Here is an 18,549-nt window from a genome sequence, read left to right as displayed (position 1 = left end):
ACCAAACTTGCTTTCCTTGTTCCATCACTATCCAGCAGGTAGGCAGTGTCTTAAAAGGTGGAGGATGGATTTTTTTTTTTGTTTTTTTACATTTATATCAAACATTATGCCAAGAAAAAGTCGGATTCAATGTGGCTTACACTTGAAAATGCAGTGAGACGGAATAATAGAATTCAGTTATATCATGAGAACAAATGGATGGATATGTCTGAAACATTTCATAAAGTTGAGATTAGCACATATACACAACTGGGCATTTAAACGTTTGTCCTTTAATTATACCACAAGTTAAGAAATCATAGCCTTAAGTACAGACAGTTATTCAAAGATTATCACACGCGCACACCAGAACATGCATCCATCACATTGTGAAAGTAAACAACAGCTTCTACAGAGTACATCCACAATTTACTTTTTATTTCCTTATTTCCATCTTACAAAATTCCTGACAGCAATGTACAGATCATCAGGGCACAAAGCACTCCAAAACAAGTAAGCTCAGAAACAACACAGTTTATACCTACTACTACTACTACTTAACATTTCTAAAGCACTACTAGGGTTACGCAGCGCTGTACAATTTAACCTAGAGGGACAGTCCCTGCTCAAAGAGCTTACAATCTAAAAGACAAGTGAACGGTCAGTCCGATAGGGGCAGTCAAATTGGGGCCATCTGGATTTACTGAACGGTAGGAGTTAGGTGCCGAACACAGCATTGAAGAGGTGGGTTTTAAGCAGGGCAGGGAGGGGGCTTGGCGTATGGGCTCAGGAAGGTTGTTCCAAGCATAGGGTGAGGCGAGGCAGAATGAGCGGAGCCTGGAGTTGGCGGTGGTGGAGAAGGGTACTGAGAGGAGGGATTTGTCCTGTGAACGGAGGTTACGGGCGGGAACGTAAGGGGAGATGAGGGTAGAAAGGTAGTGAGGGGCAGCAGACTGAGTGCATTTGTAGGTAAGAAGGAGAAGCTTGAATTGAATGCGGTATCTGATTGGAAGCCAGTGAAGTGACCTGAGGAGAGGGGTGATATGAGTATATCGGTTCTAGCGGAATATAAGACGTGCAGCAGAATTCTGAACAGATTGAAGGGGGGATAGATGGCTAAGTGGGAGGCCGGTGAGGAGTACGTTGCGGTAGTCAAGGTGAGAGGTAATGAGAGCGTGGATGAGAGTTCAGGTGGTGTGTTCAGAGAGGAAAGGGCGAATTTTGCTGATGTTAAAGAGGAAGAAGCGACAGGTCTTGGCTATCTGCTGGATATGTGCAGAGAAGGAGAGGGAGGAGTCAAAGATGACTCCAAGGTTGCGGGCAGAGACGGGGAGGATGAGGGTGTTATCGACTGAGATAGAAAGTGGAGGAAGAGAAGTGGGTTTTGGTGGAAAGACGATGAGCTCGGTCTTGGACATGTTCAGTTTCAGGTGGCGGTTGGACATCCAGGCAGCAATGTCGTGTAAGCAGGCTGATACCTTTGCCTGGGTCACCATGGTGATGTCTGGTGTGGAGAGATACAGCTGGGTGTCATCAGCATAGAGATGATACTGGAAACCATGAGATGAGATCAGGGAGCCCAGGGAAGAGGTGTAGATTGAGAAGAGAAGGGGTCCAAGGACAGATCCCTGGGGAACACCAACAGATAGGGGGATGGGGGTGGTGGAAGATCCATGAGAATTAACTCTGAAGGTGCGGTGGGAGAGATAGGAGGAGAACCAGGAGAGGACAGAGCCCTGGAACCCAAATGAGGACAGTGTGGCAAGAAGTAAGTCATGATTGACAGTGTCCAAATTGTTCAACAACCCTTAGCGTTCACCTTTGGGTTTACAAAGCAAACCATGTGTATGTAAGCAAATTAAAAAACTAAAGTTTAAAACAAATGCCCATACATAATATGTGGTAGCATTAATTTAACAATGATGGAATATTCACATAGCAGGCAGCTTGAGCCAACAGATTTCTTTTCCACTGAACATAAGTAACTTTGTATGAACCTGACAGCTAATAGTATGCTGAACTGGACAATGTTGGCACATTTAAACTGACTCTGGACTTCTGCAAGAAGGTAGCTTCTGTCAAAGTCCTCTTCCCTGAAATGCTTTACATAGTAACGTTTATGTTACTATGTAAAGCATTTCAGGGAAGAGGACTTCCACAGAAGCAGTTTGGTAGTTGTTCGTTTGCGTAAAGGTGCTGTGCCAAGCATATTTTTATTTATTTGTAATGCTTATACCCCACGCTTTCCCACTCACTAGCAGGTTCAATGCGGCTTACGTGGAGGGGCATAATCGAACGGAAACGCCTATCTGCATGGGCGTTTATCTCCGAGAACGGGTCCATGAAGGGGCGGGCCGAACCGTATTTTCGAAAAAATGGACGTTTTTGAGGTGGGCGTTTGTTTTTTTTAGCGATAATAGAAACTAAAAACGCCCAGCTCAAAAACGTCCTAATCCGAGCCATTTGGTCGTGGGAGGGGCCACGATTTGTAGTACACTCGCCCCCATGACATGCCAGGACACCAACTGGGCACCCTAGAGGTCAGTGCGATGGACTTCAGACAACACTCCCACATGCATAGCTCCCTTACCACGGGTGCTGAGCCCCCAACCCCCCTCCCCCAAAACCCACTACCCACAAATGTACAACACTACCATAGCTCTTAGGGGTGAAGGGGGCACCTACATGTGGGTACAGTGGGTTTTGGAGGCCTCCCATTTACCAGCACAAGTGTTACAGGTAGGGGGGGATGGGCCTGGGTCCACCTGGCTGAAGTGCACTGCGGTACCCACTAAAAGTGCTCCAGGGACCTGCATACACGCAGGCCTCTAGGACTTGTTGCTGTTGTATAACATTGGCACAGCAGTTGACACCTGAAGACTAATCTCTCCGAAAACGTCCTTTATTGGAATAACCGCCTTTACTCACAGTTAACTACAGATCAGAGGTTGTGCCCCACTGGCAACGAGTCTCCCTGGTACTGAGATTAGCAGTAGGTCCGAGCTGGCAGAATGGTGTACAATGCCCTCTTTCAGCCACATTCAAGGTAAAAACTAAGTTCTGTAACATGGCTAACACAGGAAAGGGAAGTAAACTGGCTTACAAAAACGGCCACTACCGCATGGACTACAACAGGAAACACAACAGGGCACACTCTGACCCAGTAGGCAAGGGGAAAAGCACCATGGGAGAAGAGCCTACCAACTACCAACATCATGAGACTGTAACACAAGCTAATGAAATCACGGAGCCCAATACCCTACACCCACCACAATGCAATGCTGATGTGACTCTGTAGTGCACCCGAGAGCCACATCTGACCAAGGGAAAGGCTGTGAGAGGATCGAACATATTCTGCTGTCATGGAGGTGGGTACGGCATTTGAGGCTGGCATAGAGGTTGGAAAAAAAGTTTTTAAAGTGGGGTTTTTTTTGTGGGAGGGGGTTTAGTGACCACTGGGGGAGTCCGGGGAGGTGATCCTCGATTCCCTCCAGTGGTCATCTGGTCAGTTGGGGCACTTTTTTGGGACCTGTTCGTGAAAAAAAAGGGTCCATAAAAAGTGACCCAGAATCGCGGTAAAAATGCCTTTTTTTTTTTTCGATTATCAGCTAAAGACGCCCATCTCTCCTCGGCCAATAACCACGCCCAAGTTCCGCCTTCACCACGCCTCCAACACGCCCCATCAACTTTACCCGTTTCCGCAACGGATTGCAGTTGGAAACGCCCAAAATTGGCTTTCGATTATACCGATTTGGGCGCCCACGGGAGAAAGATGCCCATCTCCCGATTTGGGTCGCAATATAGGCGTTTTTCTGTTTCGAAAATAAGCTGGATAGTATATCAGGTTAATAAAGTAACATAGATTGGATGCAGCTGTAATATAGTAAGTAATGAGGTGGTCGTTTAGATGTGGATAGATAAGATGGGCAGGAAGAAGGATGGTAAAGGTAGGGGAATGGGAGGAGGGTGTATATTGGGATTAGCGTGGTGTTAAGTATGGTAGAATGTATAGGGAGGGTAGGAAGAGGGATGTGTTAGAAAGGGTTAAATAGGGAGCATGTCCCAGGTTCAGTCTTCATAATCTGATCTGGATAGCGTAGATGAACTCATAGTCTAAGTCAGGTCATTTGTGTAGGCTTGCTTGAAGAGGTAAGTTTTTAGTAGCTTCCGAAAAGGTAGATGGTCATTGACTGTTCAAATGGATCTTGGTAAGGCATTCCATAGTTGGCTGCCTTCATCTTGATGTGTTTCCTTCTTATCTTCAAGCACTCAAAAAGACCCGAAAACCTGCAAAGTCACGCTCATCTAATACACCACTCATACCAAATCTTGATAACAAAATATCTGCCACTTCCTGAACCTGCTACTACAGAGACAGTTCTATTAAACAAATCCAGATACGTCCCAATCATCTAATACACTACCCATACTAAATCTTGATAAAGAAATACACTTGCCGCTTCCTGAACCTGCCATTATTGACCCTGGTTTGCGAAATAATCCAGATATACCATGAAAGCAAGTTCTAAGATGGAAACTTGAGCATGCAGAAACAGAACTTTATTCAGCACGCAAGAAAATTAAATGACTGCTTCAGACCAAATATTAGTCACAGAATAAAGCAGCTCATTTCAGTGCAGTCATAACTGATCTTGAGAAGCATGCAGATCCTTGAAAACTGTGGTGGTGGCATTGGAAATTTGCTTAAAAAAAAGATTGCCAAGATTTTATAATGCAGGCAAATAATACACCACCAAAATACAAAATAGCAGGCAATACAGTATTAGCCGCCAAGTTCATACAAAGTTAATTGTTTTTCAGTGGAAATTAAATGTGTTGGCTGCCTGCTATGTGAACGCACTACAGAACTATAATAGGACCAAATTACAAGGATACACATAAACTCTTTTCACTTGTAAATAATCTCCTAACCACCACACAGGTCACTTCGAATAGCATAGAAACCCCATCAGCGACCAACCTAGCGAACCATTTAAAGGAAAAAATTATAAAGCTCCGACGCATGATACCATGCAATACCACTGAGTACATAAGCATCCTTGAATGCTTAGACCCGAAACCTGGGGAATATCCAGTCGATCGATCATGGACCAACTTTGAATTGATTTCAGTAGATGAACTCACATACTGGCTCAGAAAATATGCCAAATCTCAATGCAAACTTGTCATCTGCTCTACTAGCCTACTAAAAGCCGCCCCCAAACAATTCACAAAAGACCTCACAAACCAAGTAAATTATAGACTCCTAAACAGTCTCTTCCCCACAGACAAAGGGAATATCCTTCTCACTCCACTGCCAAAAGATGCCAAGAAAAGTACAATGGACCTAACCAACTACCGACCAGTTGCGTCGATCCCGCTCATAACAAAACTGATGGAAAGCATAGTGACACAACAATTCACGGAATACCTAACCAAACACTCAATCCTACATGAGTCTCAATCAGGATTTAGATCAAATCATAGTACTGTGTCTGCAATGAATTAATTAAAAAAAAACAATAGCAACTGGCAAGAACATACTCATACTACAATTCGACATGTCTAGTGCTTTCGACATGGTAGATCATGGAATATTACTACACCTGCTAGAATACTTTGGAATCGGAGGCCCAGTTCTCAAATGGTTCAAAGGATTCCTCACCACCAGATCCTACCAAGTAACAACGAATAATGGCAGATCACCACCTTGGACACCGGAATGTGGAGTTCCTCAGGGATCCCCCCTTTCACCAACTATTTTCAACCTTATGATGATACCACTAGTCAAACTACTAGCCAACCAGAACTTCAACCCCTACATATACGCGGATGATGTCACGATCCACATCCCGTTCAAAAGTAACTTAAACGAAATAACCAATGAGATCAACCAGAGCCTCCAAATCATGCACTCTTGGGTGGACTAATTCCAGTTAAAACTGAACGCAGAAAAAACTCAATGTCTAGTTCTCACTTCCTAATACAACACAATCAACTACCCCACCATAACCACACCTTATTGCACACTCCCTATTTCAGACAATCTGAAAATTCTTGGAGTAACTATTGATCAATACCTCACACTTGATACCCACGTGAAGAATACAACGAAAAAAATGTTCTGCTCGATGTGGAAACTCAAGAGAATAAAGCCTTTTTTCCCAAGAAACATCTTCCGTATCCTAGTACAGTCATTAGTAATAAGTCATCTGGACTACTGTAGCACTTTGTACGCAGGCTGTAAAGAACAGACCATTAAAAAACTCCAAACAGCCCAGAACACTGCAGCTAGACTCATCTTTGGAAAAACTAAATACGAAAGGGCGAAACCTCTAAGAGAGAAACTACATTGACTACCACTCAAGGAACGAATCGAGTTAAAGATCTGCACAACCGTCCACAAAATCATCCACGCAGACGCCCCACTTTACATGTTAAACCTAGTGGACCTACCACCTAGAAACGCCAAAAGATAGGCCCGCAAATTCCTCAATTTAAACTTCCCCAGCTGCAAAGGAATTAAATACAGTCATACGCTACTACTTTAGCATATAAAAGCACACAGATCTGGAACGCACTACCCATGACCCTGAAAAATATGGACAATCTAACCAGCTTTCGCAAATCTTTGAAGACACACCTCTTCATCAAAGCCTACGAAAGACATCCTTAATAATTTATTCCTCAAATCACTCAGATGCATCAAAAACGCCTTGCACAACACCTTTCTAGCATCTTGTATCTAATTCATCTACTTCCAGCTTATGTATTTAAAATCATATAATGACCTTGCATCTAAATCATTTACTTTCAGCTTATGTATTTAAGATCATGTAATGACTGCTTCATAACAACATTCTGTAAGCCACATTGAGCCTGCAAAAAGGTGGGATAATGTGGGGTACAAATGCAATAAATAATAATAATCTTCCATCAATCCTTCATTATTGCTGCTAAGTATTACATATTAGGGCATATGCCTTAAATATAGATTGTTTAATTTATCTATACACGGACGGAAAGGTTGTAAGCATTTTTTTTTCATTGGATGGCGTATAGTTCTTCACTGTTTAAGGTAGGCTAAGGGATGGTTGCTTGGGGTAAGGGGGGCTCATTGTCTGGGACTGTTGTACATCTCCTTTAAGGTTTAGTTTGCTCTCTGGCTCCAAGTTCAATATTCTGGGATTGGCTTTACTACACACACTTTGCTTCACTACTGATATGGGGAGGAAGGTATTTGGAATAAATTGGGAAGGGTCAATTAGGAAGTGAATATGTTTAATAACAAGAAGGAACCATTGTTTTGTTTACTGGTTTCTTTATTGACTTGTTAATAACCAGATTTAACATTAATTCTAAATAGAAAACTGAGCAATACAGCACATATCTCAAGTGCTAAGGTACAAAACCAGACACTGCAAAAGTTATACTAGCACTCTTGGGTTTAATGACACAGAAAAGCTGGGCACTGCAAATTCTGATTAGTCCTGTTATCTCCCGCAAATTTGTACTCTTCACAAATTGTGTAGTTTTTGTGTTGGCTTCTCCGTGTTTGTTACTAACCTTATTGACACAAAGTAAAATGCTAAGAGGGGGGGTATGGGATAGAGTTGGGAAGGGTATAAGTTTGGAACTGGAATTGTGTTAAAGTTCAAAATGACCAAACAACAATTGCAACAATCTTTCAGAAAGTTCTTATTAACCCAATACATAAACTACCTCTCATATATTTAAAGTACACCATAGACCTCAGCGGTGCCACTTACTGAACATAGACTTTTAAACCAGTAAGGTTTATGTACCCACCTCCTTGTCGGTCTTCTTTAGGTATAAACATTTTGTACCTTTTTTTTCAAATTTTTACTTCAACCATAATAAATTTGATTTAATTAGAATACTAAACTCAAGTGAAGTAAAAAAATTAAACATTGTATTGTTTACTTGAATGTTGATCACATTTTCAATAGATGTAACATAATTTATCTAGACCATATATGCAATGTTAAACACAAAGGCAAAACCTAAGGGTGGTTAAACAATTTGGTATAAACTGTGTTATTACTTGTTTTGTAATGCTTGGGTCCTACAGATCTGTGTTATTTTGGTGAGTGGAAACAGTCGGGTGAGCTTATAGGAAGAGAGGGGAAGGGTTCTTGGGGGTATGTTTTCTGTAAAAGTTTGTATTGTGCCGTGTTGGACGATTCACTATTTTTTCTTGTTCTGTATGAAGCTTATCAACAAAGAGGGGGGTGGGGAAGATAGGCTCTTTTCAAACAATGGAGAAGACGTATGATTGTAAATAAAAAGTAATGTTTATTACAACAACTCAACTCAATACAGTCGTGTTTCGGCGCCATAGCGCCTTCTTCAGGAGTCTTCCACATGTTTTAACCAGTACTTGAATGGTTAACACACCAGAGGTATAAATGGTGCTAGAACAGTTAACACATCAAAAAAAAGGGGGAACAAATGCCTATCAACAACATGTTGTGCTTTGAATAAAGATTATTAAAACATAAAAAATATAAGTTTTGCGTGTTATGTTACTGAGTTCTATTATTCTGTCTCACCATATTTCCAGTTTTGGTACAGTATAAGTCATCACAAGGAGAAAATATAAGAAAACCAATGGACTGCATTAGGGAATTAGAGCCATTTAGTTATGTTTAAACAAATGAGAGATCTGCATGAAAGAAAATATTTTTTTTTATTATTTTGACTTATGAAAACCACTTGTCCCTGAAACATGATCAAAAGAGAATAATCCATTTGTACAAAAGAGATGAGGTGAAGATGTGATTCCATGTGCCCCAATGAGAGTTAGATTTTACCTCCAATCTTTATAACACCAGGCTTCCCAAGGCAGATTACAACAGTTAGGATGAACCCATCAGTAAACAGGATATCCTCACTGAAATTTTTCCATGTAGTATTGTATAGAACAGTGTAGAAAAGGGGCACAAAATACAGCTGTTTTAGTGATAGTTTTTATTTCATGATATTTATATCTACATATGAGACCCTTTCAAATAAATAAAGCTGTAAAATAAGTAAAAAAAAAAATTTTTCTCCTCCACTTTTTAAGTTAAGGCACTGTCTATCCAACTGGAACAGCTTTTGACTTTAGATGGACCACGCATAGGCAGTCCATTATTTCTAATGATCTTTCAATAGCATTTGCTATTGTTTTAGGTGTACTTGTGACTCCGCCTACTGGCTTCAACCCATATAATGGACTCGATAGCCTCGTGCCATCTCCTGTTCTCAATCTAACTTGCCTCCTGTTCTCAATCTATCCTCCTTGATCTAGCCCATTATATGGATTGAAGCCAGTAGGCGTAGCCTTTTCCGTCACATTCTGAGGGAGGATGGGTCCTTAAAGTCCTTGGAAGAATTATCAAGGGGGATGGAGATTAATGGCCTGACTGTTTTTGCACATCATCAACTGACTCATTATGTTGACCTGCTGCATAGGTTGGGGTTTGTGAGCAGCACAGCTGCTAAGCTGTATGGCTTTTTTAAAAGCTGACACCCCTGACCCTTTCTCACTTGCTGAACTCCACTGGGCACTTCAGGTTTCCTTCCTCCTTGAGTATTGCGTTCAGTTCTGGTCGACGTATCTCAAAAAAAGATATAGCATAATTAGAAAAGAAGAGTTACCAAAATGATAAGGAGATGGAACTCCTCTTGTATGAGGAAAGGCTAACGAGGTTAGGGCTCTTCATCTTGAAAAAAAGATGGATGAGGGCAGATATGATTGCGGTCTACAAAATCCTGAGTGGTGTAACGAGTAGAAGTTAATCGATTTTTCACTTATTACAAAAGTACAGACTAGGGGATACTCAAGGAAGTTACATGGAAATATTTTTAAAACAAATAATAGGAAAAAAAATTTTCACTCAATAAATATTTCCTATTATTGCACCTTCTTTTATTTGTAAGTGCTGCCTTACAAGAATGTCATTTCCAGTTGCTCACCAGAGCATATTTCTCTATGGACTGTGCCCATCATGCAGGTCTTTTGCCATCTCCTAACTCTCTTAAATGTCAGATCATAGTGGGCATGTTGACATGTTTTTTTGGAGTTGTCCAGCTATACAAGATTTTTGGTCTCAGGTAGTCCGCTTACTCTGGCTGTTATGTTATTTGGTCGGCTTATTGTTCCTGGCCAAAGGGTTTGGTCTTTCTTGGCTAAGGCTGGTCTTATTGGCCCTAAATTTATTTTACAATGCTGGACTACCACTTCCCCACCAACATTCTGCCATGGGAGAAATGTGCTCTATTCATACATGACCTTAGATGCAATGCATACTAAATGATCTTATAAATGAAAAAAAGAAATAGGTTTTTAGAAATGTGGGTCTTATTTGCAGTCCCTGCCCCATAGAGTTTGCAACATGATTGTTAAATAATTGTAGTGTTGCTTCTTGTCTCCATCCAGATGGTTGGAGTTTTTTTTTTAGGGGGGGGGAGGGTTGCCTTAGAGAGGATATAGAATGGATGTTGGTATCTGGTCTAGCTGGGTTAAAATTGTTGGCTGATGGCTTATGGTACTTTGTTATTACTTTGTTTGTTGTACTTTTTTCTTGCTAACATCAATAAAATGTTGAAACCTACAAATAGAAAATAATTTTTGTCTGTTTAGATGGACTATATTCAATTGCTAAATCCAAGGGCATTGCTTTCAAGGTTGGTTGATCTCTTAGTTTCCGGCTAGGATGCTCCGCTGACATTTTAGATAATTTGTGATTATTGTTCTTATACTTATTACGAGCTATTACACTGCATCATCAAGGGGGTGGTAGTTCGGACTAGTCAAAAAAGGCTCCCTTCTGGAACTGGATAACATGAGAGTTCTGTGAATGCCACTGGCTTAATAAGAACAGCCATACCGGGTCAGACCAGTGGTCCATCTACCCCAGTATCCTTTTCCAACAGTGGCCAATTCAGGTCACAAGCACCTGGCAAAAACCCAAATAGTAGCAAGATTCCATGCTACCAATCCCAGGAAAAACAGTGGTTTCCCCATGTCTGTCTCAACAGCAGACTATGGACTTTTCCTCCAGGAACTTTGCCTAAACCTGGATATACCACTACTACTACTTCTATAGCGCTAGAAGTAAAAGAGGCCCTTTTACTACACTGTGGTAAAAAGTGGCATGCACTAGTTTGGACAAGTGAAATTAGCACTGACTGGGACATTTTTACCATGGTAGGTAAAAAGGCCTTTTTTAAATGGGGCAGTAAATGACTATGCGCTAATATTAAAGGTAGCGCACGGCTATTTACTGTTTGAGCCCTACTCCTGTGGTAAGGACGCTCGCTGCCTGATTATTGCTGGGAAGGCCCCCCACCCCCCAGTAGAAAATAGAACATTTTTTTCTACTGCAGGAAACAGCGCATGCCATCTTCGGAATTACTGCCAGGCACCTGTGCTACTCCAGCAGTAGGGCTGATTTTGCACATGCTACCCACATGCCCCTAAATACATAACAGTCCCTGCTCGACAGAGCTTACAATCTAATCAAGAGAGAGACAAACAGGACAAATAAAGGGAATTAACTTACAGCCATGGGTACTGAACAGGAGAATAGGAGTTGGGAGTTAAAAGCTTATTAATACCAGAAGTGTCCCGAAAGCTCTTTATTACAGTGTAAGTGTTGCAGGAATTGATGCATGAATTTGTGATACTTCAGGAGTCAGACAGCACACACCAGTATGAGAGAGAAATCTTCTTTATTTGCCAGCAAACAAAGCAGGACATCAGTTCTAGCTCTCTTCTCTTTCTCTCAGCTCTCTGTGTCTTTCTCTCAGCTCTCTGGGTCTTTCTCTCAGCTCTCTGTGTCTTTGTCTCCTTCTTCTGTCTGTTCCTTCTGTCCTTCTCTTTCTTCTGAGCTCCTTCTGACGTAAACTGCTTCTGCTCCCACTTAAATAGGGTCCTAAGCCCTCCTCCTAGCCTAGCCCCCTTTACTCCCAATTGGTTAAGACATTGATTGGCTACCTTGCCTCAACCAATCAGCTCCCTACAAATATCAGTTACATAGGTTCCAGACATCCTAAACTGACCTCTAACCTGGGGCCCCTCAAGCCAGACATTTGGGCTCCAGTCTCTTACATGTTATTATGATTGATTTCTCATATTCCTAGTACTAACTGCTAACTAAACTCTGGCATTCATTAAAGAGGTCAAAAGTCAGTCTTACTTAATAGCATACATATCAGGTTATTACTTCCAAGACCATTCCTGCATTTTACCTATAATTAATCAAGGAGAAGAGAGCTGACTAGTTCTGACCTTTTTCACCTCTCAGCTCCATACACAGAACTAGCTAAGACCATAGTTAATTCAAAACACATGTTGGCCCCCCTTCACTGTAGCCTTAAACAGCAGACAAAGGATCATTTTAAAAGTAACACAGAGTTGAACAAACATCCTACACAGAATTATTAATTTACACAGAATACAACATATTCTAAAATAAGCATAATCAGATATATCTTATAAGATATATCTATATCTAAGCTATCTACATATTAAGCACTTCTAAATAGTATTTCAGCCTATTCTTAAACTACAATATGTCATATATCTGGCTCGTGCCTGCTTACAAAACTATTCAGTAAGCCTAATAATTTACAGATGTGCCAGCTAGCATTGGCAATTCACAAGGGACAGAGTTGCATTTCTCACTGACCTTTCCTAACCTTAGCTCGGCCAAACTAGACTCTAATTAACTCCAGCCTGCATTCCTTCACTACTTGCAGAACTGAAGAGAATTCAAACTTCAAGCTTTTAATATCATTTCTTATATATATATAATTATTTCTCAGAGTTAACACTTTCTTTGCCCATGGCTGCCTCATTCCCCCCTTTGAGACTAAAATCAGCTTATGCAGAGATAAGTCTCACAACTCAAACTCTGGAGATTATAGTGATCCTAATTAGGAATAGACTTGTGAATCACCATTACCCTACTTGTTAAGGTCCGACGGCATACTGCCGAAGCACATGAGGCCAAGAAACAAAACAAAAACCCTGCTAAAACTAAGACTATTAGGGAAATGAACAAGGGACGTATCCAGGAGGTCAATGACCACCACCAGGAGGTAAGATCTAATCCTCCTCGGTAATCCTCCACATTAAGGCTGGCCAACTGTAGGACTTTATCCATGGCATGCCTAACTACATGCGTCCTATTTATGACAATAGTACAGCACTCTGAAGAATTTAGCACTGTGCAGAGGCCACCCTGAGCTGCAAAGAGATAGTCAAGGCCCATACGGTTATATCTAGAAACTATACTTAATTCATTAATTTGATCCTGCAATGCATTGACTACCACGTTCAGCTCATGAACTAAAACATGGAGTAGGGATTGAAGTCTCCGGGTAGCCATACCTAGTTCAGTAATACCCGCTACCGGGCCTCCAATTGGAATCCAGGCCGTGGCAGAAAGGGCTACAAGTCTCTTTTTAGTCAGAGGATAAGTAGAATTAATATACTGGAGGGCTAATTCAATCGCCTCATCCTCTGTGGCAACGGAGGAGGGTAAGGACAAAGCCTCTCGCTTAGAGCGGTGCGGGGATAGTGGCTTAAGAGGAATAACTTTAGGAAATAATTCAAGGTTACCAATACACAAAATCATATGTGGAGGGAAGAATCATGTGGAGGACATTATCACAGAGCCAGTAATGACCAAGGAGAGGGCGACGAAAGTTCCCAATAAATGTAGGCACAGGATGGAGATTAGGATGCCCATAATGCGAGCCCCTATCCCAGGGGGAACGAAGAAGAAATGGAGACTTTGCACACCATAGGTGCCAATCCCCAATTGTAACAGACCGCTCATATGATGCAACCCCTTCATCCCCCGGGGACTTATGAAAGTAGAAAATAGGATGGGACACTATAGTCTTCTCAGTAGTATAGTTAGGAGCCAGATAATCACCTTGGTCATAATCTACAGGTATGGTAGTAGGGCACATAGGAGTACCTGGAGAAACTACCCACACAGGTTCCTCCTTCTCTAGGAGAACATTAGTATAGTTACAGGGAATGGGAAGAACAGTTGAGATGCTTCTTGTTAAACAAAACACTCCAGAAGCTGGATAGGGAGACGTAAAAACTGGCCTTAGAGAAGAGTCAGAGGGGGAAGTAGCATTATAAAAGGACCACCAAGTATAATCCTGGCTCCAAGGACCTGAACTCGAAAAGTAGGGAGGTATAAGAGCTGGGAGTTGCACAGGAACAGGAACAGCTGGGACATCTGTGGTATAAGGAGAAAATCGGGAACACACAATACAAGGGGAAGTAATCTTTGCCTGGCTAATTAGTTCCTGGACTGAGTGTAACCAAAGGTTGGAGCGAGTTGGGGTATTAGGAACAAGGAGGCAAGGAGTAGAAAACAACAAAAGCATCCAAACTACTAACATTTTCTTTCTTCCTAATCTAAAACAAATACAGCAAACTAATTAAGCAATAATATTTCAACAGTCTGTGCTAATCACAGATTACTCTCATATAATGTTCTCAGTCTTTGAGTTCTTATACCAGTTGGGATAGACCCTCAACTGACAAGGATCAAGCTCTCAAATTCCAAGAAAGCCAGAATCCGGCAAGAAAGAGTCTCAGTATGAAGCCGAAGTTCAGCCGCTCCTGCAGTATGCAGTTGACCCTTCTTTTCAGCTAGTAGATTCTTTGGTTCGGGTCAGGCGCAACTTCAATGGCTCCGCTGGATCTCTTTCTGCTCTCCACTGTTTAGGCTCCGTCTGATCCGTGCTGGGCTCAGTCTGGTCAGCAGACTTAATTCGAGACCAATGGACCCATGGAGTTATCCCTGCGACCTTCACAGCTGCAGGGGTAGAAAGCAAAACAGTAAAAGGTCCTTTCCATCGGGGCCCCAAAGGCTGGAGCTTCCAGTCTTTCACCCAAACTCTATCCCCTGGCAGGAAGGAATGTACCTGAGCCTGGAAGGGGACAGGGTTTATTTCTCTCACATAAGACTGAAGCTCAGAAATTATCTTCCCCAAGAGGGCTACCTGCTCCTGCACCTGGGCAGACCCTAAAATCCCTATGTCTCCCTTAATTCCCTGTAAAATGGCTGGGGGCTTCCCATACACAATTTCAAAGGGAGAGAGGGCTGTTCCTTTAGTTGGGGTGCATCGGAGGCGGAAGAGGGCTAGTGGCAGTGCCTGTGGCCATTTCAGTTGGGTTTCCTGACAAATCTTTGCTAGGCTATTTTTCAAGGTTCTGTTTGCTCGCTCAACCTGCCCTGAACTCTGGGGACGATAGGCACAATGCAATTTCCAGGTAATGCGCAATGCGCGGGACAGGGCCTGAAGTGTAGCTTCAACAAAGGCGGGACCATTATCTGAACCTATGGCAAGGGGCAGTCCATACCTGGGGATGACATCCCTAAGGAGAGCTCGAGCTACTTCTGTGGCTTTCTCAGTGACTGTAGGATATGCTTCCACCCACCCAGAAAAGGTACAGACCATGACTAAGAGGTATCGGAACCTACCGCTCCTGGGCATTTCTGTGAAGTCTATAACTAGGGACTCAAAGGGTGTTAGACCTCTAGACTGAACTCCTGGTGGAATACGGGGTCCCTGACGAGCATTATTCTGGGCACAGAGAGTACATCGGGCAGAGGCAGTGGCAACCAGACTATCCAATCCTTCCAGCACCACTACTCGACTGAGTAGGCGGGCTAGTGCTGTTTTCCCTAAGTGTGATAGGTCATGAGCTTGAGACACTACAGGCCAAGCTAGGTGGCGTGGCACCAGAACTCTGGTATCAGGGAGATGTAACCAGCCATCAGGTCTCCTTACTGCACCTTCTTCTTGAGCCCATTTCTCTTCCACTTGGGTATACATAGGTGTCCATTCTTGCAATCGAATTTGGAACAGGGGAGTCACAGTAGTTGCTGGGGGTCCTCGAGCAGCTTCCTTGGCCACCCGATCAGCATGGCGATTCCCTCGGGCCACTGGAGTATCTATTCTTTGGTGTCCCCTGCAATGAATGACAGCTACCTTCTTAGGGGCCCACACAGCCTCTAGCAGCTGAAGTATTTCAGGTCCATACTTAACAGGTTGGCCTGCAGCATTTATGAGTCCCTTTTCCTTATACAAAGCTCCATGAGCATGTAGAGTTGTGAAGGCATACTTGGAATCAGTATAAATGTTAGTCACCAGTCCTGCTGCTAGCTCCAGAGCTCGTATGAGGGCCACAAGTTCTGCTTTCTGGGCTGAAGTTCCTTGGGGCAGGGCTCTTGCTTCTATCACCTTGTCCTCTGTCACCACAGCATAGCCTGCCAATCGCTTGGAGTTCTCCACATAACTGCTTCCATCTGTGAAATAAATTACATCTGGGTCCCTCCATGGAACATCTTTAAGATCTGGTCGACTGGAGTACACTTCATCCATAGTTTGGATACAGTCATGATCTGGTGGTCCCTCAGATGCTGGCAAAAGAGTGGCGGGATTGAATGTAGCCACTGTTTCCAGGTGTATCCGTGGATTCTCACACAAGCTGGCTTGGTACTTAACCATGCGGTTATTTGTAAACCAGTGGTTGCCCTTATACTCCATGAGGGTAAGAACTGCATGGGGGACTTTAACAACCAGTTCTTGCCCCAAGGTCAACTTATCAGCTTCCTGGACCAGTAAGGCTGTTGCTGCAATGGCCCTCATGCAGGCTGGCCATCCTTTAGCCACTCCATCCAGCTGTTTAGACAGGTATGCAACAGGCCTCTGCCAGGATCCCATCATCTGGGTCAGCACACCCAGAGCAACCCCCTGTCGCTCATGGACATACAATGAGAAAGGTTTCTCCACATCAGGAAGGCCTAACGCAGGGGCTTGGAGTAGGGCTTTCTTTATGGCAATGAAGGATTGTTGAGCAGTAGGTCCCCATTCAAATGGTTCCTTTTCACCCCCCTTTGTGGCTTGGTAAAGGGGTTTCGCCATCAATGCAAAATTTGGAATCCAAATTCTGCAGAATCCAGCTGCTCCCAGAAATTCCCTAACTTCTCTTCTGGACTTGGGTTGGGGAATTGCAGCTACCGCTTGCTTCCTACTAGCATCCAGTCTCCGACTTCCCTGGGAAATGCAAAAACCCAGATACTTCACTTCTGACTGACAGAGTTGGGCCTTTGAGCGTGAGACCTTATAGCCTGCATCCAAGAGTAGCTCCAGCAATTCTCTGGTAGCCTCAAAACACTCTTCCTGGGTCACTGCTGCAATCAGGAGGTCATCTACATACTGGAGTAAAACTCGCCTGGAAGGCTCAGATTTAAAAGTCTTAAGGTCTTGTCCTAGGGCAGTCCCAAAAATGGTGGGGGAATTCTTGAACCCCTGTGGCAGGCGGGTCCATGTATACTGAAGCTTCCTTCCTGTTACTGGGTTTTCCCATTGAAAGGCAAAAAGCAATTGACTGGCGGGGGCCACCCGAATACAAAAGAAGGCATCTTTTAGGTCTAGTGTCGTGAAATGGGTAGCTCCAGAAGGTATCAATCCTAGCAGGACATATGGATTAGGCACTACAGGGTGTAATGAGATAGTGGATTTGTTGACCACTCGTAAGTCTTGGACTGGCCGGTAGTCCTCAGTCCCTGGCTTCTGAACTGGCAATAGTGGCGTATTCCATGGAGACTGGCAAGGTCGAATAATTCCATGGGATAACAGACGATTCAAATGTGCTTGAATCCCTTCCAGAGCCTTTCTGGGAATTGGGTATTGGCGAAGATGGATTGGCCGGGCACTTGGAAGTAAGTCTACATGTACAGGAGGAATATTTCGGGCCAACCCTGGGGGATTATCTTCTGCCCATACCCCACTGACCTGAAAGCTGTCTGCCAGGGGTAGGTCAACTTGGCCATGCGACTGATGCAGCCGCCATTCTTCTTCAAGAGGGCAGCAGAAACTCAATATACCCTTAGGGCTGGATGTCGGGGGCCGAAAGGAGACTGAAGTCTGGCCATCAGAGTCAAAAGAAATTTGGGCCCTAAGCTTGGACAGCAGGTCTCGACCTAACAAAGGGATTGGACAGTCTGGCATATACAGGAATTCATGAGTGACTATGTGTGAGCCTAATTGGCATCTACGGGTTGTCAGGAAGGGCCTCCGGTTCTGCACCCCCGTGGCACCCACCACTCGGACAGTTTTTCCAGACACAGGCGCTAATCGCTCCGTCACAACAGAATGTTCAGCTCCTGTATCAATCATGAATGGAATTGAGCGGCTCCCTATAGTTAGCTTGACCATAGGTTCCTGGGAGCCCAGTTTATAGGAACCCGGTCTGTCCTATTCGTCCCATTCTGCCATCTCGGCTATCCCGATGATGTCAGATTCAGGAGGCTCATATCTTCCCTCTCGAACTCGGCCTCGGCTTCCTCGATCTCCTGGTCCCCTTCTCAGTCCCTGGCGCCTCTGGGGGCATTCATCTTTCCAGTGCCCTCTTTCCTTACAATAGGCACACTGATCCCTCTCCAATCTTGGTCTGGGATTCTCCCCCCTTGGCCGGGATTGATTGAAGGAATCTCGGGCCCTGGCTGGTGGTCCGGGGTC

At 43.5% G+C, this 18,549-nt stretch overlaps 1 protein-coding gene across 2 annotated transcripts in view; it reads right to left on the bottom strand.

Annotated features, from left to right (window-relative positions):
- The window catches only part of TAF1A (TATA-box binding protein associated factor, RNA polymerase I subunit A), a 182,512-nt gene that overhangs the window by 92,600 nt on the left and 71,363 nt on the right, over positions 1–18,549 (bottom strand). The window lies entirely within an intron of this gene.

This window comes from Microcaecilia unicolor, chromosome 3 (genome assembly GCF_901765095.1).
Source record: "Microcaecilia unicolor chromosome 3, aMicUni1.1, whole genome shotgun sequence".
Classification (NCBI taxonomy): domain Eukaryota; kingdom Metazoa; phylum Chordata; class Amphibia; order Gymnophiona; family Siphonopidae; genus Microcaecilia; species Microcaecilia unicolor.
Note: the sequence above shows the minus strand (reverse complement) of the source record. Positions and strands in the feature narration are given on the sequence as shown.